Source organism: Mytilus californianus, unplaced genomic scaffold (assembly GCF_021869535.1).
Source record: "Mytilus californianus isolate M0D057914Y unplaced genomic scaffold, xbMytCali1.0.p SCAF_1, whole genome shotgun sequence".
In the NCBI taxonomy this organism is placed as follows: Eukaryota; Metazoa; Mollusca; class Bivalvia; order Mytilida; family Mytilidae; genus Mytilus; species Mytilus californianus.
Window position 1 is genome coordinate 101,137,360 of NW_026262581.1, and position 23,726 is coordinate 101,161,085.

The following is a 23,726-nucleotide window of genomic DNA, read 5'->3' on the forward strand; positions in this document are numbered from 1 at the left end:
TCTTGTACAATTGGATTGTCTTTTAGAAAGTTCTTTTCAAAAACATTGCTCTTGTTGTTTTGCTGACATAGGTATACATAAAAATATGTTACATAATGTTTCAATGTATATTGGAACAGTTTGATCAAATTTACATTTTTTTGTCCATTTTTCAGTAAATTTCTTCTCCGAAAGATACAGAACCTAGCTACTGACAATACAAAATTTAAGAAAAGGTCATTCACGCCTTTCATTTTCCATCTGAGTCCATTTAATAATAACATTTCACTCTGTACTAAACTTATTTTATCAGAGTCACAATGTTCAAATATTTTACATAATAAAGTAGACAAATAATCATGAAAGTCTTCTAGTTCATCACAGTTTATAAATATATGCATAATATCTTCATTTTCTTTGTTACATACATCACACAATTCAGAATCAGACAGCCCAATTTTCTTTAATTTCACATTAGTAAAGACACAGGTATGTATTACTTTATAATCCAACTCTATCATTTTTGAGGGCTTCCAAAACACATAGACATGTTTCCAAATTTTACACAATTCTGCTTCATCTAAAGCATATAATTTTTTCCATATAGTTGGCCCAATAGGCTCTTCAATTATGTCTTCTAACAAACATTGATATAACTTTTTAACATTACAAGATTTCAAGTCACAAGGTACATTTTTTATCAATACAGATATATCTATTGTTCTATCCATATTTCTATGGTGTACCTTAGTGTCAATAGTATTCTTCCATTCTTCTGGTATAATAGATAATAAACAATGATACCTATCAATTACATATTGAATATTTACATAATCACATACATTATCAATCATATCTACAATTGCATTTTTTGGTAAAAACCCAGTCTTAACCTCATAGCAAATATCTTTAATAGTCACAATACCAGCTTGTATGAAATCATACCAAATAATAGTTTTATCATCAAAAACAATTTTTGGATTACAGAACAAAGGTTGATCATATATATTTTCAACAGTTAACTGAAAATCTAACTTACGTCCTAGGGAGTACAAAGCTTGACACATTTCTCGATAAACCATAGGAATACATTTTAATTCACAATTTGGTATTTTTGTATATAATATTTCTAATCCTAATTGCATGCCATATATTTTGGATACAAAATATTTGAATGTATCTTTCCATAACACATGATACTGATCATCAATTAGTCTACCTATATATTTCAATCTAAATGCATACATTTTACATTTAATATCAGACAACTGTAATCCACCTTTAACTTTTTCATCAACTATAGAACTATATTTAACTAAATGGGATCTATTTTCCCATATAAAATTGACACACAATCTTTTAATTTCTACATATGCCCACTCTGGCATAGATGTAACAAATAATGCGTACCAAAATCTTGACAACATTAATGTATTTACAACAGTGACTCTACCTTGTAAAGTAAGTTGTCTCTGTAACCACATGTTCAAAAGACTTCTTACTTTCTTTATTTTATTTTTCCAATTCATGTCATCACACAGTGATTTGTTAGGACCAACATAAACCCCAAGTAACTGAATAGCATCTTTACAAATTCGTAAGCCAAATTGCTTTTTTTCTACATCTGATAACTCTCCATTACCAACACATAAAATTTCTGACTTCTGTTTATTAATTTTAGATCCAGTAGCCTTACTGTATAAATCAAATTCTTTAAAAACTCCTGGTATAGATTCTTTATTACATAAAGATAATGTAGTGTCATCTGCATGCTGATAAATTAATCCCTCTTTTTCACAGTTAGGGACTTTTATACCTTTGATTTTGTCATTTTTAACAATTCTACAATGTAAAGGTTCAGCAGCAAGAACATATAACAATGCACTTATTGGACAACCTTGTCTAATACCATTTTCAATATGAAAATATTTAGTCAAAAAACCGTTACATTTTACAGCACTGTTAATACCATTATAAAATATTTCAATCCATTTTACAAATCTATCACCAAATCCAAATTTTCTTAACATTTGTAACAAGTATTTATGACTCACTCTGTCAAATGCTTTTTCCTGATCTATTTTCATTATATACCCTTCAAGTTCATCTTTTTCAATAAGTTCTATAATATCTCTTACATTAGCAATATTATTTGAAATATCTCTACCAATAATACAACATGTTTGATCATTAGATACAATCTTAGGTAATACTACCTTAAATCTATTTGCCATTATCCTGGCTAATATTTTATAATCAACCTGTAGTAATGAAATAGGTCTATAATTTTTTAAAGACTTTTTATCACCTTTCTTTTTATATATAAGACTAATCACTCCACATTTCATAGATCTACCTAAAACACCTTCTTTTTCAATTACATTAAACAAATCAAATAATACATGTCTGAGTTCATTATAAAATTGACAGTAAAACTCAACTGTAAGTCCATCAGATCCTGGACTTTTATTTTTTGACATTTGATTTATTGCTTTACAAATTTCTTCGTGTGAAATATCAGAATCACAAAAGTTACAATCATTATTATCTATTTTTGTATCTACACTATCTAACAATTCTGACATTTTATCATTATCTGTATCTACACATGAGTACAATTCTTTATAAAATTTATATTGTAAATCTAAAATACCTTCAGTAGCATAAACTGATTCATTACTGTCATTTAGTAATTCTTTTATAGAATTATTCTCTTGTTTATATTTTTCCAGATTTAAAAAATACTTTGTATTTTTATCTGACTCAACAGCCCAAATAGCTTTTGATCTGAGTACTGCACCTCTACATTTTTCTAATTCATATGCTGACAATTCAAGTTTCAAACTTTCTAACTTAGCTACATCAATATCTACACCACAAGCAGCCTTTTCACATAAAATATTAATCTGCCTTTCTAATCTATAATAATCTCTTCTGTTTTCTTTTGCCATTTTAGAAGAAAAAATTTGGGAATATCTCTTTATTTTATATTTAAGATTATCCCACCAAATCATTAAATCTTTATTATACAATTCATTTTCTTTTTCATCATATATAATTTCTTTTACTCTTCTTACATATTCTTCATTATATAATAATGTATTATTGAGGACCCACAATCCAGGACCTCTTTCAATATTACTACAGTTAAAATTCATAATTACAAATGAATGATCACTTAAACTAGTAGTATTATAATATACATTCTGAACATAAGAAGATAACTGTTTATTTACAAGGAAATAATCGATTCTGCTTTGTTGTAATTCTCCATTACAAATTCTTTTCCATGAAAATATTCTAGAACTTTTATTTCTAGTACGCCATACATCATACAAATTGTTATTTTCAATCAAGTCACTTATTCTTTTACATGGTTCATCTATAACATGATTGCTTTTACCACCTCTGTCTAACATAGACAGAGAAGTATTAAAATCCCCACCAATTATTAAGTTATTTAACTTTTCCGTATACTGTTTAACAAAGTTAAAAAAGATAACTCTTTCAACAATTACATTTGGAGCATACAATGAAATTACATTAAACAATTGTCCATCTTCTTCATATGTTATATGAATAAATCTGCCATCACAGTCTTTATATACACATTTTATCTTATTTTTAAGATAATTATTCACTAAAACAGCCACACCCCTTCTACCATGTGAACTGTTACTACAATATATATCACTTTCATATAAGTGTTTTACACTATTTACATAAGCATCATCCCAGAAAGTTTCTTGTAACAATACCATACTAAATTTTCTATCATGAATAATACTTATAAAATTCTCAAAATTGACTACATTCTTTAAACCATTACAATTAAAAGAACAAATAACCACCATTGCAAAAAGAAAAACAATCTTACATATGAACTTATCCATTTTACCTTTTTGTACTGTCAACCACATTTCTTACATTTTTACCACTCAAATTAGGAGCAACTTTGATACTAGATCTCCTTTCAAGTCTCCTCTGTTTTTTCTTAATTTTTCTGGCCATTTTGGCACTTATAAATTTACTTGTGGTGTCATTTTCACCATCAGAACAGACAAAAGACTCATTTGCATTTGCACCTTCCATGGTGACATCTTCGTCACCAAAGAAGGTGATTTCATCATCAGAGCAACACTGCTCAATTTCAATTTCATTTTCACTCTCCCCAGTGACAATATTGTCCCCAGGAGGAGCGTCATTAATGGCTATTTTTAACTTTTTGCCATCAGAAAAATCTTTGTCTGAATTGATGTTTTCATTACCATCTTTAACATTATCTAGATTCAATATTTCATCCTCTGTTATCTCATTGTTACTTTCTGTATCACTGTCCATCTTTCTCTTTCTGTTTTCCTCCTGAAGGTGGCTTTCTTGTTTATTAAGCTGCACCACATTAACTTCTATCGGAACAGTTGTTATAGAATCAGCATCGCCAACAGATACAGTTTTCTCTGACCAAACATCAGAAATATCTTCGTCTTCATTTTCACCTGGTATCTTTATTATAATTTCCGGATCATTTTCGTTATTCTGTTTGTCGCAAGTACAACGATCGGGTTTTTCTCGGCATGTGTCACATGTACACACACATGGATATTTACGACAGTCTTGACAAGGACAAACACACGGATCACTTTTACAAAAAGCGCAAGTACATATACATGGGTACTTTTCACATTTGAAGCAGGCGCATATACACTCTTTTTTCCCGCAAATGTTACATTTGCACATGCAAAAATAGAAACCACAGACATCACAGTTCTTCTTCTTTTTATGTGTCGGAGGTTGATCTCTTCTTGTATCGGAGCTACTTCCACACACGCATAACAACGGTAAATTATGACAATATGTACATTTAATAGCTTTACATTGTCTCTTTGAATGTCCATATTCGCCACACCCGTGGCAAATAAAGTACGGACACTGTTTACGCATATGCTCCGGTGACAAACACTCAGAGCAGACCTTCATCTGGTTGTTGTGTACAACACGAAAATATTTCGTATCTGAGCCAACTTTGAAAGGCATTGTCCATGGCAAAGCGAACATACCTTGTGGAAATTTGCATCTCATAAATCTAGTCCCGTCTGCTACTTGCGTTCCAGGTATTGCTCGTCTGTATATAGGAGAAACAATTTTAACCCCTTTTGATACTAATTTACTTCTTATATCTTCATCAGGAATAAACGATGGAAGTTTCATAATAGAAACAACGGTAATATCCGAATGTAACATACTGACTTGATATTCATTATTTGCAATATCAATTCCTTCTTGCACTAGATTGAAAGCAGTCTGCTTACTATCTAATGTTATATCATAAGACATGGCATCATTTTTGACAACAGCTAACACTGAGTTTAATCCAGTGATTGTTTCCACATCTTCGATTACTATTCTTTCACCAATAACATCAGTACGAATTCTTTCAATTCTCACGGTACAATCTCTCTGATACGACTTTTCATCAAGAACATAATTTTGTTTTTGATTATATCCATTCCCAGAACCACGACTACCATTTCTTTGAGATAGACTCGATTTTTTACTATTTTGCTCCATTCCGCCGGAAATTCCGAAAAATTACAAGCAAGCACAGCCCAAATTTGTAAACAAACACTCGAGTGCTCCAAAACAACCCCCCTTTTCCACACGAATGAATCGCCGGATTAGGGGGAAAAACAGTTTATAATCACTGTTTCTCTACTAAGAACAATATAGTTTTGTCAATAAATCATAAATAAATCCTTACTGTAATTATCGAATCATAATATCCCGTTGAAACACAGAATTATCCACCGGAGAAATTATGACACTTCCATCCTAGGGCTGCGCTCAATTCGGACCCTGTTTAACCACTAGTCAATTACTAGAACATATCCATAAAATTTCTTTCAATAGATCGAAAATATGCATAAACTCTTAACAGAACATATCCATAACATAGTCCTCCACCAGAACTGCTATACTATTACACATTTATAAGTCTTTTTGTTGATAACCTTAGGTCTGTCAGTAACAAGATGAGAATAAAACCCTATTTTCTGCTGGCAAAAATTATGCCACGTCCCTGGGTGGGCTCGAACCACCAACCTTTCGGTTAACAGCCGAACGCGCTAACCAATTGCGCCACAGAGACTCGCATGTCAAACTGTAGAATATTAAGGTAGTGATGTTTTTACCTTGTCATATTGTCATATACTGTATACACCATAAGGATGAATTATATTGACCAATTAATTATAACGGTCTAATCTACACTATCTTATACATATATTGATGTTGTCACATGCAATGCACTCGATCTTCAAAAATTCGACTGCGTTCATTAGCCTTTCATTATTCATTTAAAATCCCCAGTTTGTTTTACCACTAGTCAATTACTAGAACATATCCATAAAAATGTCTTTCAATAGATCGAAAATATGCATAAACTCTTAACAGAACATATCCATAACATAGTCCTCAACCAGAACTGCTATACTATTACACATTTATAAGTCTTTTTGTTGATAACCTTAGGTCTGTCAGTAACAAGATGAGAATAAAACCCTATTTTCTGCTGGCAAAAATTATGCCACGTCCCTGGGTGGGCTCGAACCACCAACCTTTCGGTTAACAGCCGAACGCGCTAACCAATTGCGCCACAGAGACTCGCATGTCAAACTGTAGAATATTAAGGTAGTGATGTTTTTACCTTGTCATATTGTCATATACTGTATACACCATAAGGATGAATTATATTGACCAATTAATTATAACGGTCTAATCTACACTATCTTATACATATATTGATGTTGTCACATGCAATGCACTCGATCTTCAAAAATTCGACTGCGTTCATTAGCCTTTCATTATTCATTTAAAATCCCCAGTTTGTTTTACCACTAGTCAATTACTAGAACATATCCATAAAAATGTCTTTCAATAGATCGAAAATATGCATAAACTCTTAACAGAACATATCCATAACATAGTCCTCCACCAGAACTGCTATACTATTACACATTTATAAGTCTTTTTGTTGATAACCTTAGGTCTGTCAGTAACAAGATGAGAATAAAACCCTATTTTCTGCTGGCAAAAATTATGCCACGTCCCTGGGTGGGCTCGAACCACCAACCTTTCGGTTAACAGCCGAACGCGCTAACCAATTGCGCCACAGAGACTCGCATGTCAAACTGTAGAATATTAAGGTAGTGATGTTTTTACCTTGTCATATTGTCATATACTGTATACACCATAAGGATGAATTATATTGACCAATTAATTATAACGGTCTAATCTACACTATCTTATACATATATTGATGTTGTCACATGCAATGCACTCGATCTTCAAAAATTCGACTGCGTTCATTAGCCTTTCATTATTCATTTAAAATCCCCAGTTTGTTTTACCACTAGTCAATTACTAGAACATATCCATAAAAATGTCTTTCAATAGATCGAAAATATGCATAAACTCTTAACAGAACATATCCATAACATAGTCCTCCACCAGAACTGCTATACTATTACACATTTATAAGTCTTTTTGTTGATAACCTTAGGTCTGTCAGTAACAAGATGAGAATAAAACCCTATTTTCTGCTGGCAAAAATTATGCCACGTCCCTGGGTGGGCTCGAACCACCAACCTTTCGGTTAACAGCCGAACGCGCTAACCAATTGCGCCACAGAGACTCGCATGTCAAACTGTAGAATATTAAGGTAGTGATGTTTTTACCTTGTCATATTGTCATATACTGTATACACCATAAGGATGAATTATATTGACCAATTAATTATAACGGTCTAATCTACACTATCTTATACATATATTGATGTTGTCACATGCAATGCACTCGATCTTCAAAAATTCGACTGCGTTCATTAGCCTTTCATTATTCATTTAAAATCCCCAGTTTGTTTTACCACTAGTCAATTACTAGAACATATCCATAAAAATGTCTTTCAATAGATCGAAAATATGCATAAACTCTTAACAGAACATATCCATAACATAGTCCTCCACCAGAACTGCTATACTATTACACATTTATAAGTCTTTTTGTTGATAACCTTAGGTCTGTCAGTAACAAGATGAGAATAAAACCCTATTTTCTGCTGGCAAAAATTATGCCACGTCCCTGGGTGGGCTCGAACCACCAACCTTTCGGTTAACAGCCGAACGCGCTAACCAATTGCGCCACAGAGACTCGCATGTCAAACTGTAGAATATTAAGGTAGTGATGTTTTTACCTTGTCATATTGTCATATACTGTATACACCATAAGGATGAATTATATTGACCAATTAATTATAACGGTCTAATCTACACTATCTTATACATATATTGATGTTGTCACATGCAATGCACTCGATCTTCAAAAATTCGACTGCGTTCATTAGCCTTTCATTATTCATTTAAAATCCCCAGTTTGTTTTACCACTAGTCAATTACTAGAACATATCCATAAAAATGTCTTTCAATAGATCGAAAATATGCATAAACTCTTAACAGAACATATCCATAACATAGTCCTCCACCAGAACTGCTATACTATTACACATTTATAAGTCTTTTTGTTGATAACCTTAGGTCTGTCAGTAACAAGATGAGAATAAAACCCTATTTTCTGCTGGCAAAAATTATGCCACGTCCCTGGGTGGGCTCGAACCACCAACCTTTCGGTTAACAGCCGAACGCGCTAACCAATTGCGCCACAGAGACTCGTATGTCAAACTGTAGAATATTAAGGTAGTGATGTTTTTACCTTGTCATATTGTCATATACTGTATACACCATAAGGATGAATTATATTGACCAATTAATTATAACGGTCTAATCTACACTATCTTATACATATATTGATGTTGTCACATGCAATGCACTCGATCTTCAAAAATTCGACTGCGTTCATTAGCCTTTCATTATTCATTTAAAATCCCCAGTTTGTTTTACCACTAGTCAATTACTAGAACATATCCATAAAAATGTCTTTCAATAGATCGAAAATATGCATAAACTCTTAACAGAACATATCCATAACATAGTCCTCCACCAGAACTGCTATACTATTACACATTTATAAGTCTTTTTGTTGATAACCTTAGGTCTGTCAGTAACAAGATGAGAATAAAACCCTATTTTCTGCTGGCAAAAATTATGCCACGTCCCTGGGTGGGCTCGAACCACCAACCTTTCGGTTAACAGCCGAACGCGCTAACCAATTGCGCCACAGAGACTCGCATGTCAAACTGTAGAATATTAAGGTAGTGATGTTTTTACCTTGTCATATTGTCATATACTGTATACACCATAAGGATGAATTATATTGACCAATTAATTATAACGGTCTAATCTACACTATCTTATACATATATTGATGTTGTCACATGCAATGCACTCGATCTTCAAAAATTCGACTGCGTTCATTAGCCTTTCATTATTCATTTAAAATCCCCAGTTTGTTTTACCACTAGTCAATTACTAGAACATATCCATAAAAATGTCTTTCAATAGATCGAAAATATGCATAAACTCTTAACAGAACATATCCATAACATAGTCCTCCACCAGAACTGCTATACTATTACACATTTATAAGTCTTTTTGTTGATAACCTTAGGTCTGTCAGTAACAAGATGAGAATAAAACCCTATTTTCTGCTGGCAAAAATTATGCCACGTCCCTGGGTGGGCTCGAACCACCAACCTTTCGGTTAACAGCCGAACGCGCTAACCAATTGCGCCACAGAGACTCGCATGTCAAACTGTAGAATATTAAGGTAGTGATGTTTTTACCTTGTCATATTGTCATATACTGTATACACCATAAGGATGAATTATATTGACCAATTAATTATAACGGTCTAATCTACACTATCTTATACATATATTGATGTTGTCACATGCAATGCACTCGATCTTCAAAAATTCGACTGCGTTCATTAGCCTTTCATTATTCATTTAAAATCCCCAGTTTGTTTTACCACTAGTCAATTACTAGAACATATCCATAAAAATGTCTTTCAATAGATCGAAAATATGCATAAACTCTTAACAGAACATATCCATAACATAGTCCTCCACCAGAACTGCTATACTATTACACATTTATAAGTCTTTTTGTTGATAACCTTAGGTCTGTCAGTAACAAGATGAGAATAAAACCCTATTTTCTGCTGGCAAAAATTATGCCACGTCCCTGGGTGGGCTCGAACCACCAACCTTTCGGTTAACAGCCGAACGCGCTAACCAATTGCGCCACAGAGACTCGCATGTCAAACTGTAGAATATTAAGGTAGTGATGTTTTTACCTTGTCATATTGTCATATACTGTATACACCATAAGGATGAATTATATTGACCAATTAATTATAACGGTCTAATCTACACTATCTTATACATATATTGATGTTGTCACATGCAATGCACTCGATCTTCAAAAATTCGACTGCGTTCATTAGCCTTTCATTATTCATTTAAAATCCCCAGTTTGTTTTACCACTAGTCAATTACTAGAACATATCCATAAAAATGTCTTTCAATAGATCGAAAATATGCATAAACTCTTAACAGAACATATCCATAACATAGTCCTCCACCAGAACTGCTATACTATTACACATTTATAAGTCTTTTTGTTGATAACCTTAGGTCTGTCAGTAACAAGATGAGAATAAAACCCTATTTTCTGCTGGCAAAAATTATGCCACGTCCCTGGGTGGGCTCGAACCACCAACCTTTCGGTTAACAGCCGAACGCGCTAACCAATTGCGCCACAGAGACTCGCATGTCAAATTGTAGAATATTAAGGTAGTGATGTTTTTACCTTGTCATATTGTCATATACTGTATACACCATAAGGATGAATTATATTGACCAATTAATTATAACGGTCTAATCTACACTATCTTATACATATATTGATGTTGTCACATGCAATGCACTCGATCTTCAAAAATTCGACTGCGTTCATTAGCCTTTCATTATTCATTTAAAATCCCCAGTTTGTTTTACCACTAGTCAATTACTAGAACATATCCATAAAAATGTCTTTCAATAGATCGAAAATATGCATAAACTCTTAACAGAACATATCCATAACATAGTCCTCCACCAGAACTGCTATACTATTACACATTTATAAGTCTTTTTGTTGATAACCTTAGGTCTGTCAGTAACAAGATGAGAATAAAACCCTATTTTCTGCTGGCAAAAATTATGCCACGTCCCTGGGTGGGCTCGAACCACCAACCTTTCGGTTAACAGCCGAACGCGCTAACCAATTGCGCCACAGAGACTCGCATGTCAAACTGTAGAATATTAAGGTAGTGATGTTTTTACCTTGTCATATTGTCATATACTGCATACACCATAAGGATGAATTATATTGACCAATTAATTATAACGGTCTAATCTACACTATCTTATACATATATTGATGTTGTCACATGCAATGCACTCGATCTTCAAAAATTCGACTGCGTTCATTAGCCTTTCATTATTCATTTAAAATCCCCAGTTTGTTTTACCACTAGTCAATTACTAGAACATATCCATAAAAATGTCTTTCAATAGATCGAAAATATGCATAAACTCTTAACAGAACATATCCATAACATAGTCCTCCACCAGAACTGCTATACTATTACACATTTATAAGTCTTTTTGTTGATAACCTTAGGTCTGTCAGTAACAAGATGAGAATAAAACCCTATTTTCTGCTGGCAAAAATTGTGCCACGTCCCTGGGTGGGCTCGAACCACCAACCTTTCGGTTAACAGCCGAACGCGCTAACCAATTGCGCTACAGAGACTCGCATGTCAAACTGTAGAATATTAAGGTAGTGATGTTTTTACCTTGTCATATTGTCATATACTGCATACACCATAAGGATGAATTATATTGACCAATTAATTATAACGGTCTAATCTACACTATCTTATACATATATTGATGTTGTCACATGCAATGCACTCGATCTTCAAAAATTCGACTGCGTTCATTAGCCTTTCATTATTCATTTAAAATCCCCAGTTTGTTTTACCACTAGTCAATTACTAGAACATATCCATAAAAATGTCTTTCAATAGATCGAAAATATGCATAAACTCTTAACAGAACATATCCATAACATAGTCCTCCACCAGAACTGCTATACTATTACACATTTATAAGTCTTTTTGTTGATAACCTTAGGTCTGTCAGTAACAAGATGAGAATAAAACCCTATTTTCTGCTGGCAAAAATTATGCCACGTCCCTGGGTGGGCTCGAACTACCAACCTTTCGGTTAACAGCCGAACGCGCTAACCAATTGCGCCACAGAGACTCGCATGTCAAACTGTAGAATATTAAGGTAGTGATGTTTTTACCTTGTCATATTGTCATATACTGTATACACCATAAGGATGAATTATATTGACCAATTAATTATAACGGTCTAATCTACACTATCTTATACATATATTGATGTTGTCACATGCAATGCACTCGATCTTCAAAAATTCGACTGCGTTCATTAGCCTTTCATTATTCATTTAAAATCCCCAGTTTGTTTTACCACTAGTCAATTACTAGAACATATCCATAAAAATGTCTTTCAATAGATCGAAAATATGCATAAACTCTTAACAGAACATATCCATAACATAGTCCTCCACCAGAACTGCTATACTATTACACATTTATAAGTCTTTTTGTTGATAACCTTAGGTCTGTCAGTAACAAGATGAGAATAAAACCCTATTTTCTGCTGGCAAAAATTATGCCACGTCCCTGGGTGGGCTCGAACCACCAACCTTTCGGTTAACAGCCGAACGCGCTAACCAATTGCGCCACAGAGACTCGCATGTCAAACTGTAGAATATTAAGGTAGTGATGTTTTTACCTTGTCATATTGTCATATACTGCATACACCATAAGGATGAATTATATTGACCAATTAATTATAACGGTCTAATCTACACTATCTTATACATATATTGATGTTGTCACATGCAATGCACTCGATCTTCAAAAATTCGACTGCGTTCATTAGCCTTTCATTATTCATTTAAAATCCCCAGTTTGTTTTACCACTAGTCAATTACTAGAACATATCCATAAAAATGTCTTTCAATAGATCGAAAATATGCATAAACTCTTAACAGAACATATCCATAACATAGTCCTCCACCAGAACTGCTATACTATTACACATTTATAAGTCTTTTTGTTGATAACCTTAGGTCTGTCAGTAACAAGATGAGAATAAAACCCTATTTTCTGCTGGCAAAAATTATGCCACGTCCCTGGGTGGGCTCGAACCACCAACCTTTCGGTTAACAGCCGAACGCGCTAACCAATTGCGCCACAGAGACTCGCATGTCAAACTGTAGAATATTAAGGTAGTGATGTTTTTACCTTGTCATATTGTCATATACTGCATACACCATAAGGATGAATTATATTGACCAATTAATTATAACGGTCTAATCTACACTATCTTATACATATATTGATGTTGTCACATGCAATGCACTCGATCTTCAAAAATTCGACTGCGTTCATTAGCCTTTCATTATTCATTTAAAATCCCCAGTTTGTTTTACCACTAGTCAATTACTAGAACATATCCATAAAAATGTCTTTCAATAGATCGAAAATATGCATAAACTCTTAACAGAACATATCCATAACATAGTCCTCCACCAGAACTGCTATACTATTACACATTTATAAGTCTTTTTGTTGATAACCTTAGGTCTGTCAGTAACAAGATGAGAATAAAACCCTATTTTCTGCTGGCAAAAATTATGCCACGTCCCTGGGTGGGCTCGAACCACCAACCTTTCGGTTAACAGCCGAACGCGCTAACCAATTGCGCCACAGAGACTCGCATGTCAAACTGTAGAATATTAAGGTAGTGATGTTTTTACCTTGTCATATTGTCATATACTGCATACACCATAAGGATGAATTATATTGACCAATTAATTATAACGGTCTAATCTACACTATCTTATACATATATTGATGTTGTCACATGCAATGCACTCGATCTTCAAAAATTCGACTGCGTTCATTAGCCTTTCATTATTCATTTAAAATCCCCAGTTTGTTTTACCACTAGTCAATTACTAGAACATATCCATAAAAATGTCTTTCAATAGATCGAAAATATGCATAAACTCTTAACAGAACATATCCATAACATAGTCCTCCACCAGAACTGCTATACTATTACACATTTATAAGTCTTTTTGTTGATAACCTTAGGTCTGTCAGTAACAAGATGAGAATAAAACCCTATTTTCTGCTGGCAAAAATTATGCCACGTCCCTGGGTGGGCTCGAACCACCAACCTTTCGGTTAACAGCCGAACGCGCTAACCAATTGCGCCACAGAGACTCGCATGTCAAACTGTAGAATATTAAGGTAGTGATGTTTTTACCTTGTCATATTGTCATATACTGCATACACCATAAGGATGAATTATATTGACCAATTAATTATAACGGTCTAATCTACACTATCTTATACATATATTGATGTTGTCACATGCAATGCACTCGATCTTCAAAAATTCGACTGCGTTCATTAGCCTTTCATTATTCATTTAAAATCCCCAGTTTGTTTTACCACTAGTCAATTACTAGAACATATCCATAAAAATGTCTTTCAATAGATCGAAAATATGCATAAACTCTTAACAGAACATATCCATAACATAGTCCTCCACCAGAACTGCTATACTATTACACATTTATAAGTCTTTTTGTTGATAACCTTAGGTCTGTCAGTAACAAGATGAGAATAAAACCCTATTTTCTGCTGGCAAAAATTATGCCACGTCCCTGGGTGGGCTCGAACCACCAACCTTTCGGTTAACAGCCGAACGCGCTAACCAATTGCGCCACAGAGACTCGCATGTCAAACTGTAGAATATTAAGGTAGTGATGTTTTTACCTTGTCATATTGTCATATACTGCATACACCATAAGGATGAATTATATTGACCAATTAATTATAACGGTCTAATCTACACTATCTTATACATATATTGATGTTGTCACATGCAATGCACTCGATCTTCAAAAATTCGACTGCGTTCATTAGCCTTTCATTATTCATTTAAAATCCCCAGTTTGTTTTACCACTAGTCAATTACTAGAACATATCCATAAAAATGTCTTTCAATAGATCGAAAATATGCATAAACTCTTAACAGAACATATCCATAACATAGTCCTCCACCAGAACTGCTATACTATTACACATTTATAAGTCTTTTTGTTGATAACCTTAGGTCTGTCAGTAACAAGATGAGAATAAAACCCTATTTTCTGCTGGCAAAAATTATGCCACGTCCCAAGGTGGGCTCGAACCACCAACCTTTCGGTTAACAGCCGAACGCGCTAACCAATTGCGCCACAGAGACTCGCATGTCAAACTGTAGAATATTAAGGTAGTGATGTTTTTACCTTGTCATATTGTCATATACTGTATACACCATAAGGATGAATTATATTGACCAATTAATTATAACGGTCTAATCTACACTATCTTATACATATATTGATGTTGTCACATGCAATGCACTCGATCTTCAAAAATTCGACTGCGTTCATTAGCCTTTCATTATTCATTTAAAATCCCCAGTTTGTTTTACCACTAGTCAATTACTAGAACATATCCATAAAAATGTCTTTCAATAGATCGAAAATATGCATAAACTCTTAACAGAACATATCCATAACATAGTCCTCCACCAGAACTGCTATACTATTACACATTTATAAGTCTTTTTGTTGATAACCTTAGGTCTGTCAGTAACAAGATGAGAATAAAACCCTATTTTCTGCTGGCAAAAATTATGCCACGTCCCTGGGTGGGCTCGAACCACCAACCTTTCGGTTAACAGCCGAACGCGCTAACCAATTGCGCCACAGAGACTCGCATGTCAAACTGTAGAATATTAAGGTAGTGATGTTTTTACCTTGTCATATTGTCATATACTGCATACACCATAAGGATGAATTATATTGACCAATTAATTATAACGGTCTAATCTACACTATCTTATACATATATTGATGTTGTCACATGCAATGCACTCGATCTTCAAAAATTCGACTGCGTTCATTAGCCTTTCATTATTCATTTAAAATCCCCAGTTTGTTTTACCACTAGTCAATTACTAGAACATATCCATAAAAATGTCTTTCAATAGATCGAAAATATGCATAAACTCTTAACAGAACATATCCATAACATAGTCCTCCACCAGAACTGCTATACTATTACACATTTATAAGTCTTTTTGTTGATAACCTTAGGTCTGTCAGTAACAAGATGAGAATAAAACCCTATTTTCTGCTGGCAAAAATTATGCCACGTCCCTGGGTGGGCTCGAACCACCAACCTTTCGGTTAACAGCCGAACGCGCTAACCAATTGCGCCACAGAGACTCGCATGTCAAACTGTAGAATATTAAGGTAGTGATGTTTTTACCTTGTCATATTGTCATATACTGCATACACCATAAGGATGAATTATATTGACCAATTAATTATAACGGTCTAATCTACACTATCTTATACATATATTGATGTTGTCACATGCAATGCACTCGATCTTCAAAAATTCGACTGCGTTCATTAGCCTTTCATTATTCATTTAAAATCCCCAGTTTGTTTTACCACTAGTCAATTACTAGAACATATCCATAAAAATGTCTTTCAATAGATCGAAAATATGCATAAACTCTTAACAGAACATATCCATAACATAGTCCTCCACCAGAACTGCTATACTATTACACATTTATAAGTCTTTTTGTTGATAACCTTAGGTCTGTCAGTAACAAGATGAGAATAAAACCCTATTTTCTGCTGGCAAAAATTATGCCACGTCCCTGGGTGGGCTCGAACCACCAACCTTTCGGTTAACAGCCGAACGCGCTAACCAATTGCGCCACAGAGACTCGCATGTCAAACTGTAGAATATTAAGGTAGTGATGTTTTTACCTTGTCATATTGTCATATACTGCATACACCATAAGGATGAATTATATTGACCAATTAATTATAACGGTCTAATCTACACTATCTTATACATATATTGATGTTGTCACATGCAATGCACTCGATCTTCAAAAATTCGACTGCGTTCATTAGCCTTTCATTATTCATTTAAAATCCCCAGTTTGTTTTACCACTAGTCAATTACTAGAACATATCCATAAAAATGTCTTTCAATAGATCGAAAATATGCATAAACTCTTAACAGAACATATCCATAACATAGTCCTCCACCAGAACTGCTATACTATTACACATTTATAAGTCTTTTTGTTGATAACCTTAGGTCTGTCAGTAACAAGATGAGAATAAAACCCTATTTTCTGCTGGCAAAAATTATGCCACGTCCCTGGGTGGGCTCGAACCACCAACCTTTCGGTTAACAGCCGAACGCGCTAACTTTTTTTTTTTTTATCTTGATAAAATTTATTGCACAAATCATTATTATCTTCTACATCAATTTACAACATATTTATGAAAACATCAAGTCCCTATACTATCATGCTACCTCACACTAATCTTTCATGCAGCTCAATCATTCAATTTATATTAGAAACCTACGCAGAATACAAAATGAAACATAAAATTAACTGATAATTGTCTTTGTTTTCAGTAAATAAAGTGACGAAAAGCGAAACGAAATAATCAAATGTTCGTACGGGGCTGGATTCCATTCCACCATGCGAATTCACGATCAAAAACGTTGATATTCATCAATGTAAAACAATGTTTATGAGAAAACAGTCATAAAAAATTCCGCAGGCAAAAAATAAAACTAGCATACACTCAATCTTACAAATACATACGCGCATGCTCACAAAAATTATATTTACCAACAAATTATTTACAACAATTTTTTATTTTTAGCATAGTCTATCATTTGAAGTATTGCCTGTTCAATTTCAGCATTCATATACTGCGTTTCACGAACATCACTGAAGTCTTGTGTCAATACTGTATTGAACTTTTTGTAATATCGGTCACTGCTAGTTAGTTCTTCGTATGTGTTTTGGTCCATATCAAAAATAATTAGTCTACCCGTATTTTCAATTTTGCATATCAGTTGACCAATTCTATTCCTACTTTTTTTCAGGACAAATTTGGAAATCAAATCACATTTTTCATCATCACTTGCATCATGCACGATTTTTATATCAGAATCATCTGTTTCACTTTCCTGAGTTCTTATATTTGAATTGTTAATTTCTTTCGTTTTAACACAAATATTTGTAGCCGGCGATTTGACACATGTTCTATCTTTCGCTTTACGGAACTTAAAAGTAGAAAAGAAATCAGAATCATCATCCAATTTCCAATATTCTTTGGCTACTTTAATTTCTTCAATATTGTCCACTGAACATGCGTTTTTAGCTTTATTTACATCTTTGTTATTGTTTACACATTCCGATAAGTCAGGCGATTTACCTGTATTGTATACACACAAATCAATATTTACATTCATAGCTGATTGAATTTCACCTGTTAACGTTGTTGGGGTGCCATTCGGGGTAATTTGAACGTCCATATCGCTAACTAATTCGACACAATTATCTGCATTATTTGAACACTGAGCATTTGTGGCACATTCTGTTATTATAGTGTCACTATTGTTTTCAGTATATTCTCTCAGTCTTTTATTGTCACGTTTATTTGTAGAATTGGATTTACGCTTACTTTTGATACTCTCTTGATTAGTAAACATAATCGAAATTCTGGCTTTATCATTTTCTCCGTGCACTGTAAATGTAATGTTACGAAATTGTTCACAAGCATTCTGTATCGTGCTAGTCAATAATGACGGGAGTCTTTCCATGATGAAATAAAAAATAAAAATCCTAATAAATTCCCCTTCGGGACCTCTTCTTACACAATGATGTTTACGTGTCTACAAATGTTACTTTACGACGAAATTTTGCAATATAATGAAAAAGACTTACTACTGTTACAAGTCAGAATCACATTAATCCTTTATCTAGCTTGGCAATCCGAGCAATAACATATAAACAGAGTGTAATTTCACTTTTGACAAAATGTACGTCCGTTCGCATCAAGGTCCACTCGACCGATCCCATAACATAGTCCTCCACCAGAACTGCTATACTATTACACATTTATAAGTCTTTTTGTTGATAACCTTAGGTCTGTCAGTAACAAGATGAGAATAAAACCCTATTTTCTGCTGGCAAAAATTATGCCACGTCCCTGGGTGGGCTCGAACCACCAACCTTTCGGTTAACAGCCGAACGCGCTAACCAATTGCGCCACAGAGACTCGCATGTCAAACTGTAGAATATTAAGGTAGTGATGTTTTTACCTTGTCATATTGTCATATACTGTATACACCATAAGGATGAATTATATTGACCAATTAATTATAACGGTCTAATCTACACTATCTTATACATATATTGATGTTGTCACATGCAATGCACTCGATCTTCAAAAATTCGACTGCGTTCATTAGCCTTTCATTATTCATTTAAAATCCCCAGTTTGTTTTACCACTAGTCAATTACTAGAACATATCCATAAAAATGTCTTTCAATAGATCGAAAATATGCATAAACTCTTAACAGAACATATCCATAACATAGTCCTCCACCAGAACTGCTATACTATTACACATTTATAAGTCTTTTTGTTGATAACCTTAGGTCTGTCAGTAACAAGATGAGAATAAAACCCTATTTTCTGCTGGCAAAAATTATGCCACGTCCCTGGGTGGGCTCGAACCACCAACCTTTCGGTTAACAGCCGAACGCGCTAACCAATTGCGCCACAGAGACTCGCATGTCAAACTGTAGAATATTAAGGTAGTGATGTTTTTACCTTGTCATATTGTCATATACTGTATACACCATAAGGATGAATTATATTGACCAATTAATTATAACGGTCTAATCTACACTATCTTATACATATATTGATGTTGTCACATGCAATGCACTCGATCTTCAAAAATTCGACTGCGTTCATTAGCCTTTCATTATTCATTTAAAATCCCCAGTTTGTTTTACCACTAGTCAATTACTAGAACATATCCATAAAAATGTCTTTCAATAGATCGAAAATATGCATAAACTCTTAACAGAACATATCCATAACATAGTCCTCCACCAGAACTGCTATACTATTACACATTTATAAGTCTTTTTGTTGATAACCTTAGGTCTGTCAGTAACAAGATGAGAATAAAACCCTATTTTCTGCTGGCAAAAATTATGCCACGTCCCTGGGTGGGCTCGAACCACCAACCTTTCGGTTAACAGCCGAACGCGCTAACCAATTGCGCCACAGAGACTCGCATGTCAAACTGTAGAATATTAAGGTAGTGATGTTTTTACCTTGTCATATTGTCATATACTGTATACACCATAAGGATGAATTATATTGACCAATTAATTATAACGGTCTAATCTACACTACCTTATACATATATTGATGTTGTCACATGCAATGCACTCGATCTTCAAAAATTCGACTGCGTTCATTAGCCTTTCATTATTCATTTAAAATCCCCAGTTTGTTTTACCACTAGTCAATTACTAGAACATATCCATAAAAATGTCTTTCAATAGATCGAAAATATGCATAAACTCTTAACAGAACATATCCATAACATAGTCCTCCACCAGAACTGCTATACTATTACACATTTATAAGTCTTTTTGTTGATAACCTTAGGTCTGTCAGTAACAAGATGAGAATAAAACCCTATTTTCTGCTGGCAAAAATTATGCCACGTCCCTGGGTGGGCTCGAACCACCAACCTTTCGGTTAACAGCCGAACGCGCTAACCAATTGCGCCACAGAGACTCGCATGTCAAACTGTAGAATATTAAGGTAGTGATGTTTTTACCTTGTCATATTGTCATATACTGTATACACCATAAGGATGAATTATATTGACCAATTAATTATAACGGTCTAATCTACACTATCTTATACATATATTGATGTTGTCACATGCAATGCACTCGATCTTCAAAAATTCGACTGCGTTCATTAGCCTTTCATTATTCATTTAAAATCCCCAGTTTGTTTTACCACTAGTCAATTACTAGAACATATCCATAAAAATGTCTTTCAATAGATCGAAAATATGCATAAACTCTTAACAGAACATATCCATAACATAGTCCTCCACCAGAACTGCTATACTATTACACATTTATAAGTCTTTTTGTTGATAACCTTAGGTCTGTCAGTAACAAGATGAGAATAAAACCCTATTTTCTGCTGGCAAAAATTATGCCACGTCCCTGGGTGGGCTCGAACCACCAACCTTTCGGTTAACAGCCGAACGCGCTAACCAATTGCGCCACAGAGACTCGCATGTCAAACTGTAGAATATTAAGGTAGTGATGTTTTTACCTTGTCATATTGTCATATACTGCATACACCATAAGGATGAATTATATTGACCAATTAATTATAACGGTCTAATCTACACTATCTTATACATATATTGATGTTGTCACATGCAATGCACTCGATCTTCAAAAATTCGACTGCGTTCATTAGCCTTTCATTATTCATTTAAAATCCCCAGTTTGTTTTACCACTAGTCAATTACTAGAACATATCCATAAAAATGTCTTTCAATAGATCGAAAATATGCATAAACTCTTAACAGAACATATCCATAACATAGTCCTCCACCAGAACTGCTATACTATTACACATTTATAAGTCTTTTTGTTGATAACCTTAGGTCTGTCAGTAACAAGATGAGAATAAAACCCTATTTTCTGCTGGCAAAAATTATGCCACGTCCCTGGGTGGGCTCGAACCACCAACCTTTCGGTTAACAGCCGAACGCGCTAACCAATTGCGCCACAGAGACTCGCATGTCAAACTGTAGAATATTAAGGTAGTGATGTTTTTACCTTGTCATATTGTCATATACTGTATACACCATAAGGATGAATTATATTGACCAATTAATTATAACGGTCTAATCTACACTACCTTATACATATATTGATGTTGTCACATGCAATGCACTCGATCTTCAAAAATTCGACTGCGTTCATTAGCCTTTCATTATTCATTTAAAATCCCCAGTTTGTTTTACCACTAGTCAATTACTAGAACATATCCATAAAAATGTCTTTCAATAGATCGAAAATATGCATAAACTCTTAACAGAACATATCCATAACATAGTCCTCCACCAGAACTGCTATACTATTACACATTTATAAGTCTTTTTGTTGATAACCTTAGGTCTGTCAGTAACAAGATGAGAATAAAACCCTATTTTCTGCTGGCAAAAATTATGCCACGTCCCTGGGTGGGCTCGAACCACCAACCTTTCGGTTAACAGCCGAACGCGCTAACCAATTGCGCCACAGAGACTCGCATGTCAAACTGTAGAATATTAAGGTAGTGATGTTTTTACCTTGTCATATTGTCATATACTGTATACACCATAAGGATGAATTATATTGACCAATTAATTATAACGGTCTAATCTACACTATCTTATACATATATTGATGTTGTCACATGCAATGCACTCGATCTTCAAAAATTCGACTGCGTTCATTAGCCTTTCATTATTCATTTAAAATCCCCAGTTTGTTTTACCACTAGTCAATTACTAGAACATATCCATAAAAATGTCTTTCAATAGATCGAAAATATGCATAAACTCTTAACAGAACATATCCATAACATAGTCCTCCACCAGAACTGCTATACTATTACACATTTATAAGTCTTTTTGTTGATAACCTTAGGTCTGTCAGTAACAAGATGAGAATAAAACCCTATTTTCTGCTGGCAAAAATTATGCCACGTCCCTGGGTGGGCTCGAACCACCAACCTTTCGGTTAACAGCCGAACGCGCTAACCAATTGCGCCACAGAGACTCGCATGTCAAACTGTAGAATATTAAGGTAGTGATGTTTTTACCTTGTCATATTGTCATATACTGCATACACCATAAGGATGAATTATATTGACCAATTAATTATAACGGTCTAATCTACACTATCTTATACATATATTGATGTTGTCACATGCAATGCACTCGATCTTCAAAAATTCGACTGCGTTCATTAGCCTTTCATTATTCATTTAAAATCCCCAGTTTGTTTTACCACTAGTCAATTACTAGAACATATCCATAAAAATGTCTTTCAATAGATCGAAAATATGCATAAACTCTTAACAGAACATATCCATAACATAGTCCTCCACCAGAACTGCTATACTATTACACATTTATAAGTCTTTTTGTTGATAACCTTAGGTCTGTCAGTAACAAGATGAGAATAAAACCCTATTTTCTGCTGGCAAAAATTATGCCACGTCCCTGGGTGGGCTCGAACCACCAACCTTTCGGTTAACAGCCGAACGCGCTAACCAATTGCGCCACAGAGACTCGCATGTCAAACTGTAGAATATTAAGGTAGTGATGTTTTTACCTTGTCATATTGTCATATACTGCATACACCATAAGGATGAATTATATTGACCAATTAATTATAACGGTCTAATCTACACTATCTTATACATATATTGATGTTGTCACATGCAATGCACTCGATCTTCAAAAATTCGACTGCGTTCATTAGCCTTTCATTATTCATTTAAAATCCCCAGTTTGTTTTACCACTAGTCAATTACTAGAACATATCCATAAAAATGTCTTTCAATAGATCGAAAATATGCATAAACTCT

The 23,726-nt window shown here is 34.1% G+C and overlaps 28 non-coding genes across 28 annotated transcripts; all 28 read right to left on the reverse strand.

Moving 5' to 3' along the window:
- Positions 1-6,050: 6,050 nt before the first annotated feature.
- Trnan-guu (transfer RNA asparagine (anticodon GUU)) lies at positions 6,051-6,124 on the reverse strand. The gene has a single exon. It is a non-coding gene; the product is annotated as a tRNA-Asn (tRNA).
- A 441-nt stretch (positions 6,125-6,565) lies between these two features.
- On the reverse strand, positions 6,566-6,639 carry Trnan-guu (transfer RNA asparagine (anticodon GUU)). The gene has a single exon. It is a non-coding gene; the product is annotated as a tRNA-Asn (tRNA).
- Positions 6,640-7,080: 441 nt separating this feature from the next.
- Positions 7,081-7,154, reverse strand: Trnan-guu (transfer RNA asparagine (anticodon GUU)). Its single transcript has one exon. It is a non-coding gene; the product is annotated as a tRNA-Asn (tRNA).
- Positions 7,155-7,595: 441 nt separating this feature from the next.
- On the reverse strand, positions 7,596-7,669 carry Trnan-guu (transfer RNA asparagine (anticodon GUU)). Its single transcript has one exon. It is a non-coding gene; the product is annotated as a tRNA-Asn (tRNA).
- Positions 7,670-8,110: 441 nt separating this feature from the next.
- Positions 8,111-8,184, reverse strand: Trnan-guu (transfer RNA asparagine (anticodon GUU)). Its single transcript has one exon. It is a non-coding gene; the product is annotated as a tRNA-Asn (tRNA).
- Positions 8,185-8,625: 441 nt separating this feature from the next.
- Positions 8,626-8,699, reverse strand: Trnan-guu (transfer RNA asparagine (anticodon GUU)). Its single transcript has one exon. It is a non-coding gene; the product is annotated as a tRNA-Asn (tRNA).
- A 441-nt stretch (positions 8,700-9,140) lies between these two features.
- Trnan-guu (transfer RNA asparagine (anticodon GUU)) lies at positions 9,141-9,214 on the reverse strand. The gene has a single exon. It is a non-coding gene; the product is annotated as a tRNA-Asn (tRNA).
- Positions 9,215-9,655: 441 nt separating this feature from the next.
- Positions 9,656-9,729, reverse strand: Trnan-guu (transfer RNA asparagine (anticodon GUU)). Its single transcript has one exon. It is a non-coding gene; the product is annotated as a tRNA-Asn (tRNA).
- Positions 9,730-10,170: 441 nt separating this feature from the next.
- Trnan-guu (transfer RNA asparagine (anticodon GUU)) lies at positions 10,171-10,244 on the reverse strand. Its single transcript has one exon. It is a non-coding gene; the product is annotated as a tRNA-Asn (tRNA).
- Positions 10,245-10,685: 441 nt separating this feature from the next.
- Trnan-guu (transfer RNA asparagine (anticodon GUU)) lies at positions 10,686-10,759 on the reverse strand. The gene has a single exon. It is a non-coding gene; the product is annotated as a tRNA-Asn (tRNA).
- Positions 10,760-11,200: 441 nt separating this feature from the next.
- On the reverse strand, positions 11,201-11,274 carry Trnan-guu (transfer RNA asparagine (anticodon GUU)). The gene has a single exon. It is a non-coding gene; the product is annotated as a tRNA-Asn (tRNA).
- A 1,471-nt stretch (positions 11,275-12,745) lies between these two features.
- Positions 12,746-12,819, reverse strand: Trnan-guu (transfer RNA asparagine (anticodon GUU)). Its single transcript has one exon. It is a non-coding gene; the product is annotated as a tRNA-Asn (tRNA).
- Positions 12,820-13,260: 441 nt separating this feature from the next.
- Positions 13,261-13,334, reverse strand: Trnan-guu (transfer RNA asparagine (anticodon GUU)). Its single transcript has one exon. It is a non-coding gene; the product is annotated as a tRNA-Asn (tRNA).
- A 441-nt stretch (positions 13,335-13,775) lies between these two features.
- Positions 13,776-13,849, reverse strand: Trnan-guu (transfer RNA asparagine (anticodon GUU)). The gene has a single exon. It is a non-coding gene; the product is annotated as a tRNA-Asn (tRNA).
- A 441-nt stretch (positions 13,850-14,290) lies between these two features.
- Trnan-guu (transfer RNA asparagine (anticodon GUU)) lies at positions 14,291-14,364 on the reverse strand. The gene has a single exon. It is a non-coding gene; the product is annotated as a tRNA-Asn (tRNA).
- Positions 14,365-14,805: 441 nt separating this feature from the next.
- On the reverse strand, positions 14,806-14,879 carry Trnan-guu (transfer RNA asparagine (anticodon GUU)). Its single transcript has one exon. It is a non-coding gene; the product is annotated as a tRNA-Asn (tRNA).
- Positions 14,880-15,835: 956 nt separating this feature from the next.
- Positions 15,836-15,909, reverse strand: Trnan-guu (transfer RNA asparagine (anticodon GUU)). Its single transcript has one exon. It is a non-coding gene; the product is annotated as a tRNA-Asn (tRNA).
- Positions 15,910-16,350: 441 nt separating this feature from the next.
- Trnan-guu (transfer RNA asparagine (anticodon GUU)) lies at positions 16,351-16,424 on the reverse strand. The gene has a single exon. It is a non-coding gene; the product is annotated as a tRNA-Asn (tRNA).
- A 441-nt stretch (positions 16,425-16,865) lies between these two features.
- Positions 16,866-16,939, reverse strand: Trnan-guu (transfer RNA asparagine (anticodon GUU)). Its single transcript has one exon. It is a non-coding gene; the product is annotated as a tRNA-Asn (tRNA).
- A 2,294-nt stretch (positions 16,940-19,233) lies between these two features.
- On the reverse strand, positions 19,234-19,307 carry Trnan-guu (transfer RNA asparagine (anticodon GUU)). Its single transcript has one exon. It is a non-coding gene; the product is annotated as a tRNA-Asn (tRNA).
- A 441-nt stretch (positions 19,308-19,748) lies between these two features.
- Trnan-guu (transfer RNA asparagine (anticodon GUU)) lies at positions 19,749-19,822 on the reverse strand. Its single transcript has one exon. It is a non-coding gene; the product is annotated as a tRNA-Asn (tRNA).
- Positions 19,823-20,263: 441 nt separating this feature from the next.
- Positions 20,264-20,337, reverse strand: Trnan-guu (transfer RNA asparagine (anticodon GUU)). The gene has a single exon. It is a non-coding gene; the product is annotated as a tRNA-Asn (tRNA).
- Positions 20,338-20,778: 441 nt separating this feature from the next.
- Trnan-guu (transfer RNA asparagine (anticodon GUU)) lies at positions 20,779-20,852 on the reverse strand. The gene has a single exon. It is a non-coding gene; the product is annotated as a tRNA-Asn (tRNA).
- Positions 20,853-21,293: 441 nt separating this feature from the next.
- Trnan-guu (transfer RNA asparagine (anticodon GUU)) lies at positions 21,294-21,367 on the reverse strand. Its single transcript has one exon. It is a non-coding gene; the product is annotated as a tRNA-Asn (tRNA).
- Positions 21,368-21,808: 441 nt separating this feature from the next.
- Trnan-guu (transfer RNA asparagine (anticodon GUU)) lies at positions 21,809-21,882 on the reverse strand. The gene has a single exon. It is a non-coding gene; the product is annotated as a tRNA-Asn (tRNA).
- A 441-nt stretch (positions 21,883-22,323) lies between these two features.
- Positions 22,324-22,397, reverse strand: Trnan-guu (transfer RNA asparagine (anticodon GUU)). The gene has a single exon. It is a non-coding gene; the product is annotated as a tRNA-Asn (tRNA).
- Positions 22,398-22,838: 441 nt separating this feature from the next.
- On the reverse strand, positions 22,839-22,912 carry Trnan-guu (transfer RNA asparagine (anticodon GUU)). Its single transcript has one exon. It is a non-coding gene; the product is annotated as a tRNA-Asn (tRNA).
- A 441-nt stretch (positions 22,913-23,353) lies between these two features.
- Positions 23,354-23,427, reverse strand: Trnan-guu (transfer RNA asparagine (anticodon GUU)). The gene has a single exon. It is a non-coding gene; the product is annotated as a tRNA-Asn (tRNA).
- Positions 23,428-23,726: the final 299 nt, after the last annotated feature.